The 12,856-nt window shown below is 59.7% G+C and overlaps 1 protein-coding gene across 4 annotated transcripts in view; it reads left to right on the top strand.

Annotated features, from left to right (window-relative positions):
• Positions 1 to 5,670: 5,670 nt before the first annotated feature.
• Positions 5,671 to 12,856, top strand: part of OTUD7B (OTU deubiquitinase 7B) — a 34,637-nt gene continuing 27,451 nt past the window's right edge. For 3 of the 4 annotated variants that reach the window (XR_014686225.1, XM_084500606.1, XM_084500604.1), the window contains exon 1: positions 5,671 to 5,797. The gene's annotated coding sequence lies outside the window, so the exon portion shown is untranslated. Of the gene's footprint in view, positions 5,798 to 8,986; positions 9,501 to 12,856 lie in introns of those variants that run through there. The other variant, XM_084500605.1, reaches the window with a different exon arrangement.

Here is a 12,856-nt window from a genome sequence, read left to right on the forward strand (position 1 = left end):
CCTATTTTAAGAGAGCAGTTTTTATCTCGATTATTTAAAAAGGAGAAGGTTTTCCTTTTCTCGTTTCCAAGGGGAAGTAGGCCAGGGTCTGCTGCGGTGGCTGGGACGTCACGCGCTGCCGTGTCACGGTCGTCCTCCTCTCTGCAGCCTCTGATCCCCACGCCGGTGTCACGCATCGTGAAAGCAGCGCTGCTCCTTTCTTCATGTAGGAAAAAAGGAATCACCGCCTGTGCTGTGGCAGATAAGACCGGCTCTTCTGCCAAATCCGAGTAGCTGTCCACACTACCTAAAGGATTTCAGGGTAGCTAATCGGAGGAATCGCTCCGTAGGGATGTGAAACAGCAAAAACTGGGGGCTGGTTTAGGCAGAATTCCTTGTGTTTGGAGAAACTGCAGACTTGTGCTTTGCATAGCTCATAGTCCATGTTTTATCCCGCTGTTTTCTGTTTGAGCCACGTGTCTGACCAGCAACATCACTGGCTTGGGCTGCGCCTTCCTTCTTCCTTCCCACTCCAAACCAGAGGCACGGTTTCGTGCACGTAACCGCTCAGATCAGCCGTCTGGCTGGACACGAGCGCCTGCGTGAAATCCTGGAGGCTCGGGCTGAAAAACAGGCAGCCTCAGGGAGAGCTGAAACCATCCTGAGTCAAACAACGCCGTGGAATAGCTCCTGCCTTTTGTGTTTTGGTGCCCAGCAGGGTCTACTTTCCGCTCATGCTGCGTGTGCCTGCCGATGTAGCCTCTCTGCCAGGGCCTTACACTGCATGGAGCTTCAATGCTCATCTCTTTAAAGGCCCTGAACACCTCAAGGCAGCAGCCTTTTAGCCGGAGAAGTGCCACGAGCATCTCTCTCGAGTCCCCTTGCTCCCAGCCCGGAGGCTTTGTCACTGCCGACACCGGGACCGGGTCAGTCTGCAGCGAGCACAGCTCAAGAACTCAGGCTTTGTGCCCGTAAATTAATGTCTTCAGCAATGTTATTTTCCTATCGTGTCAATAAAAGGGTAAAAAATAACATCAGGCACAGGAGAGGAAAAGCAGATCGCTGGCAAAGCTTAACCGCTGCCAGCAGAGCAGAGCTGGAATTCTTGCAGACTTGGAAAAATGGCATAGGTGCTCGGAAACGATTGTGCCCGCGTGTCTCGTCGCGTTTTTCTTCCCCTGGTTTTCATCGGTATGAAATAATTTTCTTTCTCCCTCTCCCATGTGCAAGAGAGGCTGCGTAGCTCACGGCACGGCAGCCCCAGGCCTGGCTCCGGGGCTGGTTTCTGGTGGCTTGGGAGAGCCTCGGGGCCCTTCTCTGGGTCAGCCCCTTACCCGGGGAGCGATGCTCAGGTCTGAGACATCTCCTGCCATAGCGCTTGGGTCTCCTGAGGAAACATGCTGCAAGAAGAAGCTCTCGGCAAATAAAACGGGGTTTGGATGGGGCTCTGTTTTTAAAGAGCTTCAGGCCTCCGAAGCCCAAACTGAGTTTGTTTTCCTGCTGGCTTTACGCGTCAGCTGCTGTTTAACCCTCTGCTCTTCCGAGCAAAAAGAAAAAGTCATCGCCCCACGAGGAGGCATGGCTTTCTTCCTCCTCAATTATCTCTCATTAGTAAGTACAAGCAACTCCATTTAACTGCCTTGGGAACAATTTCTGCATCTATTGAGCTGGCCTACAGTAAGTCTTGTGGTTTCCTGTTGGCCCTGGAAACTGAGCACACTTCATTATGGGCAATGCTTTACTGCACCTCATTATTTTTTCATAATCTTATTGTACTTCTCCTTTTAACAGAGACGGGGGGGGGGGAATGGGGGAAGGGAGTAAACAAGCAGAGGTCCTTTTGGGTCCCGAACCTCCCCAACCAGCTTTTGGAATCTGCAACCACGCATCGGCGACGTTGAGTTAATTGGCCACTCCAGCAGCTTTTTGGAAAAAAAGTCAGTGGGTTTTAAGGTAAGGAAAGCTCCTTCGTCACCCTGCGAGCTCAGGCCTTTAAGAATCCTCTTCACAAACGGGTCCAGAGCTCAGTGGTCGGGTCCAGGAGGAGGCGAAACGGCGCCGGCACGAACCTCGGCAGCGGCAGCCCCGCTCTCACAGGTGCCTCGCCTCCCTTTGCCGGTGTCTTGGCCGCGCTCGCCATCTGTTCCCGTCCTTATCCTCGCCTCCTCCAACCCCTTATCCTCTTTATGGCACTCTTCTGCTTTATCCTGCTGTCCCCTGGCAAATCCCGGCCAGGCGCCGCGCTCAGCCACGGCCGCGCTTTAATCTTTTCCACATCCTCGGCAGAGAGGTGCTGCCGTGTCCTGCTGTTAGGTTGTGCTGTAGGGACAGGGGGGGTCCGTGCTGTTGTCTGGCATCTCCCCCGTGGGGTTTGGCCGTTCCTTGTGCCCACCACCAACGCCCGAAGCTCCAGACGAGGTGGAGGAGTTTTGGGGAGATGAGGGGCGCTGGGGCAGAGTTTGGAGACCAAGTCCGTGCCACCAAGCCTCGGGCAGGCGGGCATTTAACCTCCCTGTTCTCCGTGGAAGGGGCACAAGTGATAGAGCGAGATAAACGTGGCTTGGGGCTCGAGTTTGCCTCTGCCTTAAGGAGTTTTGAATCAGTTTTAGGATGTGATTTTAATTTCCGAGGCGTTCAAACCCAGACGGTCCGCCCCAGCTGTCACAGGGGTGTGCCGAGGGTGTCGCACCAGGCCCGGAGCTCTCTCAGATTTTTGTCCTTGCGATTTGGGGTTTTCCAAAGGAAAGTTCAGACCCCGGGGCACGCCTATGGCAGCAGAGCCAGATGTGGGTTTCCCCTGGAGCTCCACCTCTGGCTCTGCCCAGCGCTGCCTCACCCCAACATTTTTCCTGTGTCCTCTTCTTTCTCTCACACGATTTCTGACACCGAGCCAGCCGAAACAACCCAACCGCTTTCCTCACAAAGCAACTGAGTGAGAACAGGGTTTTTCAGCTCAGGTGTTTGACGTTTTCCTCCTCAATTCCCCCTCCTGACGTTGGCGCTCGCATCTTCTCCCCCTGCGCCCGCTCCTTCCTCCTGCTCCCGGGAGGATGAACGCGGGGGGCAATGCTCGGGCCGTGCAGTTCGGCAGCAGCAGCTGGCAGCGGGCTGCCCAGGCTTGGAAAAATCCGAGTTTTTTTTTTTTTTTTTTTTTCACTTTCCGCCGTTGCCAATTAGGGCTGGATGCGGGGAACGCTGCTCTCCTTCGCCAGCCTCGCAGCTGACACGCTGGGAACGCAGACGAGTCCATTAACCTCCCCGAGCCGAGGGCTGCCTCCCACGTCTGTGAAGTGAATGGAATAAAACCGGGGCCTGGCGGAAGGGTTAAGGCATTACCATATGTGAAGTCCTCAGAAATCCGCAGATGAAAGGCTCTTTAGAAGTGCAAAGCGCTATTATTGGGCTGGCATCTGCGGAGCAACTTGCGCAGGAGCCCACCGCCGCTGCGAGGTTTCCAGCTAAGAAGTTCTGAGGCAGCTTTCATCCAAGGGGGATAAAAAATATTAAAAAAGGGAAAAAAATCCAATCCAGAAACAGATTCCGGAGGGTTAGAGGGACCGGATCGAGGCTGAGGTAGATGGGGGAGATCCCACACGGCCTGCAGCAGGGCCTTGGGTCCCTATGGGGCTGTCCCGGTGTTTTGGGGCCCGGTGTTTTGAGTTTGTTCCCCCTGCTCGTGATGTCCCCGTGGTCCCGTAGCAGCGGGTTCAGCTGATCCCACACCCAACCCGCCTCGTCCCTCCTCCTGGGGGTGCTCCCTGCCTCCCTAAAGGGCAGAATTGGGGCAGGTTGTGTTAGCACCATGGGGCCCCAAAGGCATTCGGCACTTGGCCGGGCGCCCCTCAGCACCGTGTCCCCGTACCGAGCCCCGTTCCCCACCGAGGGGCCAAGCGTAGCCTGGGGGAACATCCACCAACGGGACGGTTGTGGGACATCCAGCAGGACCCCGGGACGGGGCTGGAAAACCCCAAAGGAGCCATTCGGGCGCTGTCGTTTGGGGTCATGGGGTGAGAGAGGAGCCGCTCGGGGGCCAACCCCGAGGTTTCGCTGGCAGCCCGGTGGGGTTGGCTGCGTGAGCAGGGCTCTGAACGGGGACACTGGGGGCAGGGAGGTGGTTTGAGACACCACAAGAGGGTTTTTTGTCAGGTTTGGCCTCTAGGGCTCTGCTCGGACCCGGCATGATGGAGAGGAGCTGCCCCACACCGCATCTGTACCCCATGGGCACCAGCACGGCCCCAACGCGCTCTGCCCATGGGGGACACCCTCGTGCACCCCATCCCTCACAAACCCCATAACGACACCTGGTTGTGGCGACAGGAAAAGGTTGAAATTAGGCCAGGCAGATTTTAGCTTTATTTCACACCCCGCTGACCCCTGACGAGGGAGGACGGGGGCACCAAGCCCGGACCTCGGGGGCGCTCAGCACCATCCCTCCTCCGACCCAACGCTGCGCTGAGGGGGGTGAACAACCCCAAAAAAAAGCCTCTCCCGAGGCCGGGACCCCGCGGCACAGACGGTTCTTTCTTCGCCGGGTTTTTCTGCACCCTGGCCCCGTAAACAATCCTATTGTGCGAGGCACAAACAGGGCGAGGGCGAGCAGGGAACAAAGGCGGCCGTTGAACGGCCGGAGCAGCGCGTGACGGCCCCGCGCCGCTCGGGGCCGTGGGGGGATCGCCGTGGACCCGGCACCGCCGGTCCCGCTCCCGGGGGAGCGTCCCGAGGGGTTTTTTTCCCCCCTGTGAAGAGGCCTCGGGGTCAGTCGGGTCCCGCCGGGTGGATGGGGTGCTGCTGTGTAAGGTGTGCGGGCCCCATGTAGATCCCATAAAGGGTACAGGCCCTGCACAGACCCCACATAGCGGCTCAGACCCCATAGAGGGGTGCGGGTCCCATTAAGGCCCTGTAACAGGTACAGACTTCAAACAACGCCTGTAACAGGGTACAGATCCTATTAAGACCCCACACAGGGGTACAGGCCCTATAGAGGGCCACAGACCCCACAGAAACCCCATAGAGGGGCCCAGGCCCCATGCAGGCCCCATACAGGGGTGCAGACCCCATAAAGACCCTATAAAGGCCCCATAGAGGATCCCAGACCCCATGAAGGTCCCATTAAGGCCTTGTACAGGTATGCAGACCCCATTGAGGCCCCATAAAGGCCCCATACAGGAGTCCAGACCCCATTGAGGCCCCATAAAGTCACCATACAGGGGTGCAGACCCCATACAGACCCCATAAAGGCCCCATAGAGGAGCCCAGACCCCATAAAGTCCCCATAAAGGCCCCATTAAGCCCCCATACAAGGGTGCAGACCCCATAAAGGCCCTATAAGGGCCCCATACAGGGGCACAGACCCCATAAAGGCCCCATACAGGGGCTCAGACCCCACTACGACCCCCCTAAGCCCCCATCCCTGCCCTATAGAGAGGCCCCGCCCCCAGGCCCCGCCCCCAGGCCCGAAGCCCCGCCCCTCCCTCCCCCTCCCTCCCCTCCTCCCACCCCGCGCATGCGCCACGCGCCGCCGCCGGGGCGGGGCCTCACCCGCGCCGCCATTGGCTCTGCCCAGGACGGGGGGGGGGGAGAGGGGGGAGGAGGGGGCGGGGCGGAGGAGGCCGCGTGCTCCCGCGAAAGCGCTCCGGGCGGCCGCGGGGGCGGCGTCACCGTTCCGGGCGGGCACGGGGGCGGTGCAAGGCGTTCCGCCCCCCTCCGCCGCCCCCCCCCCCTCCCGGTCCCGGTCCCGGTCCCCTCCGCTTCCTCCGGGAGCGCGGCCTCGGCCTCGGCGGCGGCAGCGGCCCCGGGTGCGGCATGGAGCCGCTCGCAGGTAACGATCCCAGCGGCTCGGGGCGCTCTCCGGGTCCCACCGGGCCGTAGGGGCTGGGAGTGGGGGGGGGGGTGCCCGGTACCGGGGCCCCGCCGCCGGTTCCCGGTGGGGCCGGGGTCGGGGTTGGAGTCGGGGTTGGGCCCGGAGGGGTCCGCGCTGCCCTTTGGGCCCCCAACTACCGGGCCCGGGGGGTCCCGGAGAGGCCGGGGCCGTGCCCGGTGCCCGGTACCGGAGGCTCCGGGAGGGGCCCCGAGACCCCCGGTGAGGCCCGGCCGCCCCTCTCCGGGCTCCCCCCGGGCTCCCCCCGGGCAGCCCCGGCTCCGGGAGGGTCCCGGACACGGCCCCGTGGGGGCCTCGCTGCCGCCGCCGGGCCCCGAGCGCGGCCGCGCCCCGGGGCCGTGGGGTCCCGTTAGGAGCCCCCCGAGGAGCCCCCCCCCGGACACCCCCCGGCCCGGTTCGGCCCCATGAGGGTGCCCCCGGCCCCGGTTGTTCCCGTGGGGAGCCCCCCGAGGAGCCCCCTGTTCCCGTTTGTCCCCCCCCGGCCCCGTTTGTCCCCCCCCCGGCCCCGTTTGTCCCCCTGGGGCACGCCCCGAGGCGCCCCCATCCCCTTGAGGAGCCCCCCAGGGGTCCCCCCCCATCCCCATTTGTCCCCCCGAGGATCCCCCTGTCCCCCTTTTTCCCCTGAGGTGCTCTTGAGGACACCCCCCCGCCCCCGAGGAGCCCCCCCAGGGTGCCCCTGTCCCTGTTTGTCCCCCCGATGAACCCCCATTCCTTTTCAGCCCCATAAGGAGCCCCCATCTCTCTTCTTCCCCCCCTGAGGATACCCTTTTCCTCATTTGACCCCTTGAGGAGCCCCCCTGAGGACACCCCTGTCCCTGTTTGTCCCTGTGAGGAGCCCCCCAGGACCCCCCTGTCCCCATTCATCCCCCTGAGGTCCCCCCTGTCCCTGTTTCTCCCCATGAGGAGCCCCCGAGGAGCCCCCATCTCCCTGAGGAGCCCCTGAGGTGCCCCCATCCCCGTGAGGAACCCCCCAGCACCCCCCTGGCCCCATTCATCCCCTCGAGGACTCCCGTGTCCCTGTTCCTCTCCATGAGGAGCCCCCATCCCCATGAGGAACCCCCCAGCACCTCCTGTCCCCATTCATCCCCCTGAGACCCCCCCCCAGCCCTGTTTCTCCCCATGAGGAGCCCCCAGCCCCGTTCTTCCCCGCGAGGATCCCTCGAGCAGCCTCTCCTCCGCTCAGGTGCCTCTCCCCCGACGTGCAGGTATCCGTGCAGGTATCCGTGTCCGTATCTGTGTCTGTGTCCGTGTCTCCTGGCGTTGTGGAGCTGGACCTGAATAATTCAGGCTCGAGCAGCGCCCTGGGGAGGACGAAACCCGGCCTGGCTGCGCCGCTTACGGTGCCAGAGCCAAAAGCGGGCACAAAGCGCGTGGCCGCCCAAATAACCGGCTGCGAGACAACCGGGCAGGGCCTTTACACACCCAAAATACACGGGACGGAGGTGGAGAGGGGTGCAGCGTGGTGCTGGGCTGTTCAAATTCCCTCACCCGCAGCGATTTCGTGTCAAAATCTCCTCGCTTTCCTCTGGCGTCGCCCAGAGCTGGGGGGGGATTAGCGCTCTGGAAATCCACGTGGCTTCGAAGCGCCGCGGTTGTGCTCAAACCGGAGCGAACTCTGCGGGTCCTCCTGCTCCTGCCGAAGGTTTGGAGCTGTGGCAAAGCTGTTGGTTTCTTTATAGGCTGTTTTTTGGGTGCTGAGCACCCTGGGCACCGTCAGGAGCTGTGGCCCTGCTCGGATGCCGCACATCCCGCTCGGAGCACGGTTTGCAGCTTGGAGTCGTGGGGCCGAGCACAAATCAAGCTGCTGCCCTATAAGTGGCAGAGCAGGAGGAGTGAAAGCTTGAAAAACTTGGTGGCTGGGATTATTGACATCGGGTTGCTGCTGAAGTCGAATTTCTCCCTTTTAGGAGCCAGGGTTTGTTTTCTGCCTCGCCGTTCTCGCTGCCCCCAGAGCAGCGGCGGCGCTCGGGGTGTGAAAACTTTGCGAGCTGCTTTAGAGGAGGAAAAAAAAAAGGCAACGAGACCAAAAAAATAAAAAAAAAACGCCTTGTGGTGCTAATTGTAAGGCCAGGCTCGGAGTTAAGGGTTTCAGCTTAACAAAAGCTGACATTTCAAGTGGGTGCGAGGGAAGCAGTTGGCAGGGTGAGGCGCAGCGTCAAAGTTGGGACGGGAGCGCGGGCAGCCGGCTCCTCTCTGCCCCTCGCGAGTCGTCCCCACAGCACAGCGAGGAAAAAGCTCCTCGCTCGGGAGATGAGAGGGATGTTGGTGATGGAAAATGCACTGGCGGAGCTGCTCTTTGGGGAAATTTGGTGTTTAAAACACACGAGCGCACGTTGTGGGTTTTTTTTTGCCTGCTGCAGAAGCTGAGGGATCGCGGGGGGAGGCGGCGAGGAGCTGTGTGCCCAAATCCTTGCAAAAATTGGGCCGAAATCCTCCTAGAGCCTCAATTTTGTGTCCTGGTGCCAGGAGTTCGCCGTCCTCCTGGCTCTCGCCCCGCTCCCGCGAGCCCCGCCGATGTCTCCGCCGGCCTCTCCGGGTGAAATTTCCACCAAGGCTTCAGCGGAGGCTCGGAGGAGGGAGCAAAACATTTGGCTTTAGGATTTCTCCTGAAAAAGCCTCGGGGAAGAGGAGTTGCTGAAGAACAGCGCCCGGTGGGGCAGGGGGGCAGCGGGGCTGCTCCGCCTGCCTTTGAAGCCGGCTTTTCCCTGGCTTTGCGGCTCTGTTCCCGTGCTGCTGCGGGCACGGGTTTCAATCCGAGCTGGAGAATCGGCTGGAAGTCGAAATTAGCGCAGCTGAATTTAGAGCAAAGGCGAGCAGGTGGCTGCAGCCCGTGGAAATAGGACGGGGCGTGCTCTTCAGGGAAGCCGCGCGCGCGAAAACCGTCGCAGGGATCCCGGAGAAAGTTTACAAAAGGCGACCCTCCCCTCGCTGCTGCCTCTCCTCTGCCCTGGCCTTCTGGAGGGGCAGCGTTTTGGGAAAGCTGCTCCCCGTTGTGGAGGTGCCGTGGAGTTTTTTTTTGTTGCAAAAATCCCGTTTTGCACCCAGCACGAAGCGCCGTAGCCCCACGAGCTCAGCGCCCCGTCCTCAGCCCGCCCATCGCTTCTATTTAGGAGCAAACATTTCTGTCTTAACTTTGCCTCGTGGGCTGGGTCCCTCTCGTGCCCGTGACCCCACACCTGCCTTGGCACCGGGAATAATTAATTCTTTTGCTGCTGTCGGGGGCTCGGTGACGATCAGCCCCTTGGAGTTTCGCCTTGGTGGTGCCGTGCGGGCTGCAGGATCTCTTCTCGGAGCTGAGCGACCACGAGAAAAGTCATAAAGGGGGCTCCTCGCACCACATTCGGGCACCCCGCTGTGCGTGGGGTGACCCGAGTCGCAGCGGGGGCTCCTCAGGGACTTGGGGGCAGGAGGCAGCAGCGAGGAGCCTCCCTCGAGGCCCACGCGCTTCCCGTCCGGCTCATTTGGAGCGGAGCCACGCGAGGAGCTTATTTTGGAGGAGCTCTCCTGATAAGGCTTATTAAGTCAAGAGCAGGGCTCGGGCAGCACGGCCGGGGGGCTGCTCGGGGCGCTGCATCTCTGGGTTGCATCGCGAAGCTTTCGTCGGGCGCGAGGCAGGGCCACGCGGGCAAGCTCTGCTTTGCAGGTAAGCGCCCTTCGGCGCCGCTTTTGGGGTCGTTTTTTTTTGAATTTAGGAGCAACAAGCAACAGAAGCTTCGCATCGAGGTCTGCTGCTTGCTTCGGCTGCTGGGACCTCGCGGGGGAGCCCTGCAGGGCAGGAGAGCAGCAGCTGGGGGATTCCTCCCGGGGCATCGTGGCAGCGAGCTGCTGCTGGGTTTCGGGTCCTGAGCCGGCAGCGATAGCTCTGCAGCACCTTCTGCAGCATAGAGATCCAGAAAAAATCTGTTTCCTTGTGATTTTTTAGCGTTTACGGGACTTGAGCCAGCTTTGAAAACACCTCAGGTGCGCGGTGAGGGCTTTTTTTTGCTCATGTGGTTGTTAAAAACCAAAAGAGCCGTGCGTTGGCTCTCAGCAAAGGTCCCCGAGTGCTCTGGAGGGCCCCGCTCCGAGGTTTGCTGCCTCCTCGTCCCAGAGTTAGGTGGAGGCATCCCGGCGGTGGCTGCCCAGCTTTCACTCTCTGTTTCTATGGGTGTGGTGACCGAGCAAGAAATCCTGTTTGAGGATCAAGCTCATTACGGCGCCGAGCCGCGTGTGACTCACGGCCGCTCGGCGTAATCTCTGCCTCGCTCCGCTGGGTCCCGGTGCGCGGCGAGGGGGCAGGAGCACGGCGAGACCTTGCTGAAAAAGAGCACGGAGCAGCCCAGAGGTAACGTGAGAAAATCTCGGTGCCGTCTGTAGGTGGGGAGCTAGCAGAGCGCGGAGTGCCCCGGTGCGAGGCTTCTACCCGTGCCTCGCGAATTAAAGCGATCAGTGATGTGAGCCTAGCCATGGATCGGGCAAATTCTGCTTCCCAAAGCCTTTGTTGTGGTCTTGTTCGCCCCCACGTAGCCCACGGCCTCGCTGTTCTTCGTTCTGCTCCTCGTTAGCTGATGCTCGTTGACTCAGAGGCTCCCTGCGACCCCGCGCGCTCGCCGTTGGCATCCCCAATCGTAAGGAAACAGCTTTCAGCACCCAGCCCGGGAAACGCACCCGATCCAACCCCAATCTGGCTTAAAATCAAAATGCTGGCAGTGCAGAGGAGGAATTCAAATCTTTGGTGGCTGATACCTTTCAAGATGTTGACTTAAAAGCCGGAGTTTAAAAGTGAAAGGCAAAGCGAAGTGTCTTTTCACACAGAAGGAGGCGTTTTCCTTGGGCTGAAGCCGTGGAGTTTCCTTACGTGATTTTGGTTGCTGTGTCCTGCTGCCTCGGGTGAACGGGAAACGGCTGCCCAAGCCCTGAAGGCAGACACCTTTTTCTTACTTTCGTTTTATTTTAGGACCCAGACATACGTGAGGCACCTCCGAGAGCCCTCTCCCGTGCTGGTGGTCGGGTTTGGACCTCGGGAGCTGGGGCTCGTGGGTTTGCCACCCTCCGACCCCTCCCTCAGCATCAGCCTGACGGGCAGCTTGGTGAGACCGGCTAAAAAATAAATACTGCTCCATTTCTGCTTCTATTCACCCCGCTTTTGTGCTGGGACTGACGATTTCATGCTGCTGGTCTCGGTAAGATTGGCCTTCAAGGAACAGGGCAGAGCTATTGCCCAGGCAAGTCGAGTTACGACGGCTCCTAAATGTCTGCAATTCGGGAGGTTTTTAGCAGCGGAGCTGTGTCCAGGTGTAAGTTTGTGTCCCTGTGCTTCCCTCCCTTCTGTGTTTGCACAGAGCTGATAAAGCGGCTGGCGGGTCCTGCCCGGGGTGGTTCAGTGCCAAGCAGAGCCCTGGGAACAGTTTCTGGAAGCGCTCAGTGCGTCACTGTGAGGTGCCGGGGAGATTTAATCCTCTCTGGAGGTTGCGGGGATGAAACCTCTGGTCTTGGCTGGGGGGAGAAGGTTTTCTCATGCAGGAATCATCTCTGGCATGAGCTAACGCTGGCGGCTCGTTCCCTTCCGAGGCTGGTAGAGGACCCATGCTTGTGAAGTATGACGGCGTGTTCAGACACGACAGCAAAACAGGGTGAAATATTTCCAGTAGCAATGAACTCAGTCATCCTTTCTGGACAGGACAATGAAAAAACAGTGAATCAGGCTGAAACCATTCGCTGGCAGTTCTGTGAAACGCCTCCGAGCCCGATGGGGGATCTCGGTGCGGCGGCCTGAAGTACCCACGCGTACCAGGAGGGGTGCTGGGTGGTTTGCTAACCTTTCCTCTTCTCTTTTCCTTCCTTTTGTTGATTTAAGCAACACCCTGCGGCTTTGGCATTTTAGAAACAGCTCATGTTTGGGGGGATAATTTGGTAATAGCCTTTTAGCTTTGTTTTGAGTCTGCGCTGCTGAAGCCCAGCGCAATAAGAATGGCATGAGCAAACAAGAGAGCACAATATAATGCCAATCTTTTAAAACAAGCCCAAACCCCATTGAAACTGAATTAATACACTTCCGAATACGGTCTTCAGAGATGCGAGCGACTAATTCTGCTGTACCTAAACCCGGGCCTCTTTGGGAGCTCGCCTGCACAGAGGAACTTCGCACCGCGGCGTTCGTGGCAGGCTCGGGGCAGAAGCTCAGCCTGCGCCCGTCTGTGCAGATGAAGGACTCTTGGTCCTGGTGCCAGGGGCTGCGATTTCTGCAGATCCTCCTGGAGGATCTTGCTGGGAGCTCTCCCTTCCCCTGCTGTGGTTAGAAGTGGTCCCCGAGCGGAGGACGGTGACGTTACGGGCGCAGCGAGCGCGTCCGTGTAGGGCGGCAGCACGGGGCGCTTAGCACCTTGCCAGCTCCTGCCTTATCTGCTCCCTGCGAGCAGTTATTGTGGCAGCACCGAACGCACATGCTTTGCCCTCATGTAAGCAGGTCGTAAAGGGCTTTTTATATGCTTTGGAAGTAGAAGATGGAGAGGCTCGTGGCGGCGGCGGCTCTTCAGTCGTGCAGCTGGTGCTCGGTCACGTCAGGATCCATCCCTGCGCGTGGTTAGGTTGTTATTTGTTAGATCAGATCCTTGGGCTCTTTTGCAGGTGAACATTTAAAATGCTGACTGGGATCCTTGCCTCTGACTGCGAGGTGAATGCTCTTGATGCTTTTTTGGGGTTTTTCCCCAAGATTATTTCTGAAACGTAGACGCTTCCTGGGCTCATGCCCGTGCTGCGCGGCGCTGGCTGCTGCCTGCGCAACAAGCCTGAGAGTCCTTCCAGTGTCTCATAAGGGCGAGGCTTAATTAAGCTTTTTATAGCATTTTACAAGCATTAGCTAACGCAATATTGTGACATCCCTGTGGGGTAGGTGTTTTGCACTCGTCCTAATAAAGCTGTTTCTGTCTGCGGGGGCACTCGGAGAATTGCTGGAAAGGGGACGCCGCTGAAGCGAGGGGGCTGGCGATGGCCCTTCGGTGAGTCCAACGTCATGCCAGG

The sequence above is a fragment of the Aythya ferina genome, assembly GCF_964211825.1.
Source record: "Aythya ferina genome assembly, chromosome: 29".
Classification (NCBI taxonomy): domain Eukaryota; kingdom Metazoa; phylum Chordata; class Aves; order Anseriformes; family Anatidae; genus Aythya; species Aythya ferina.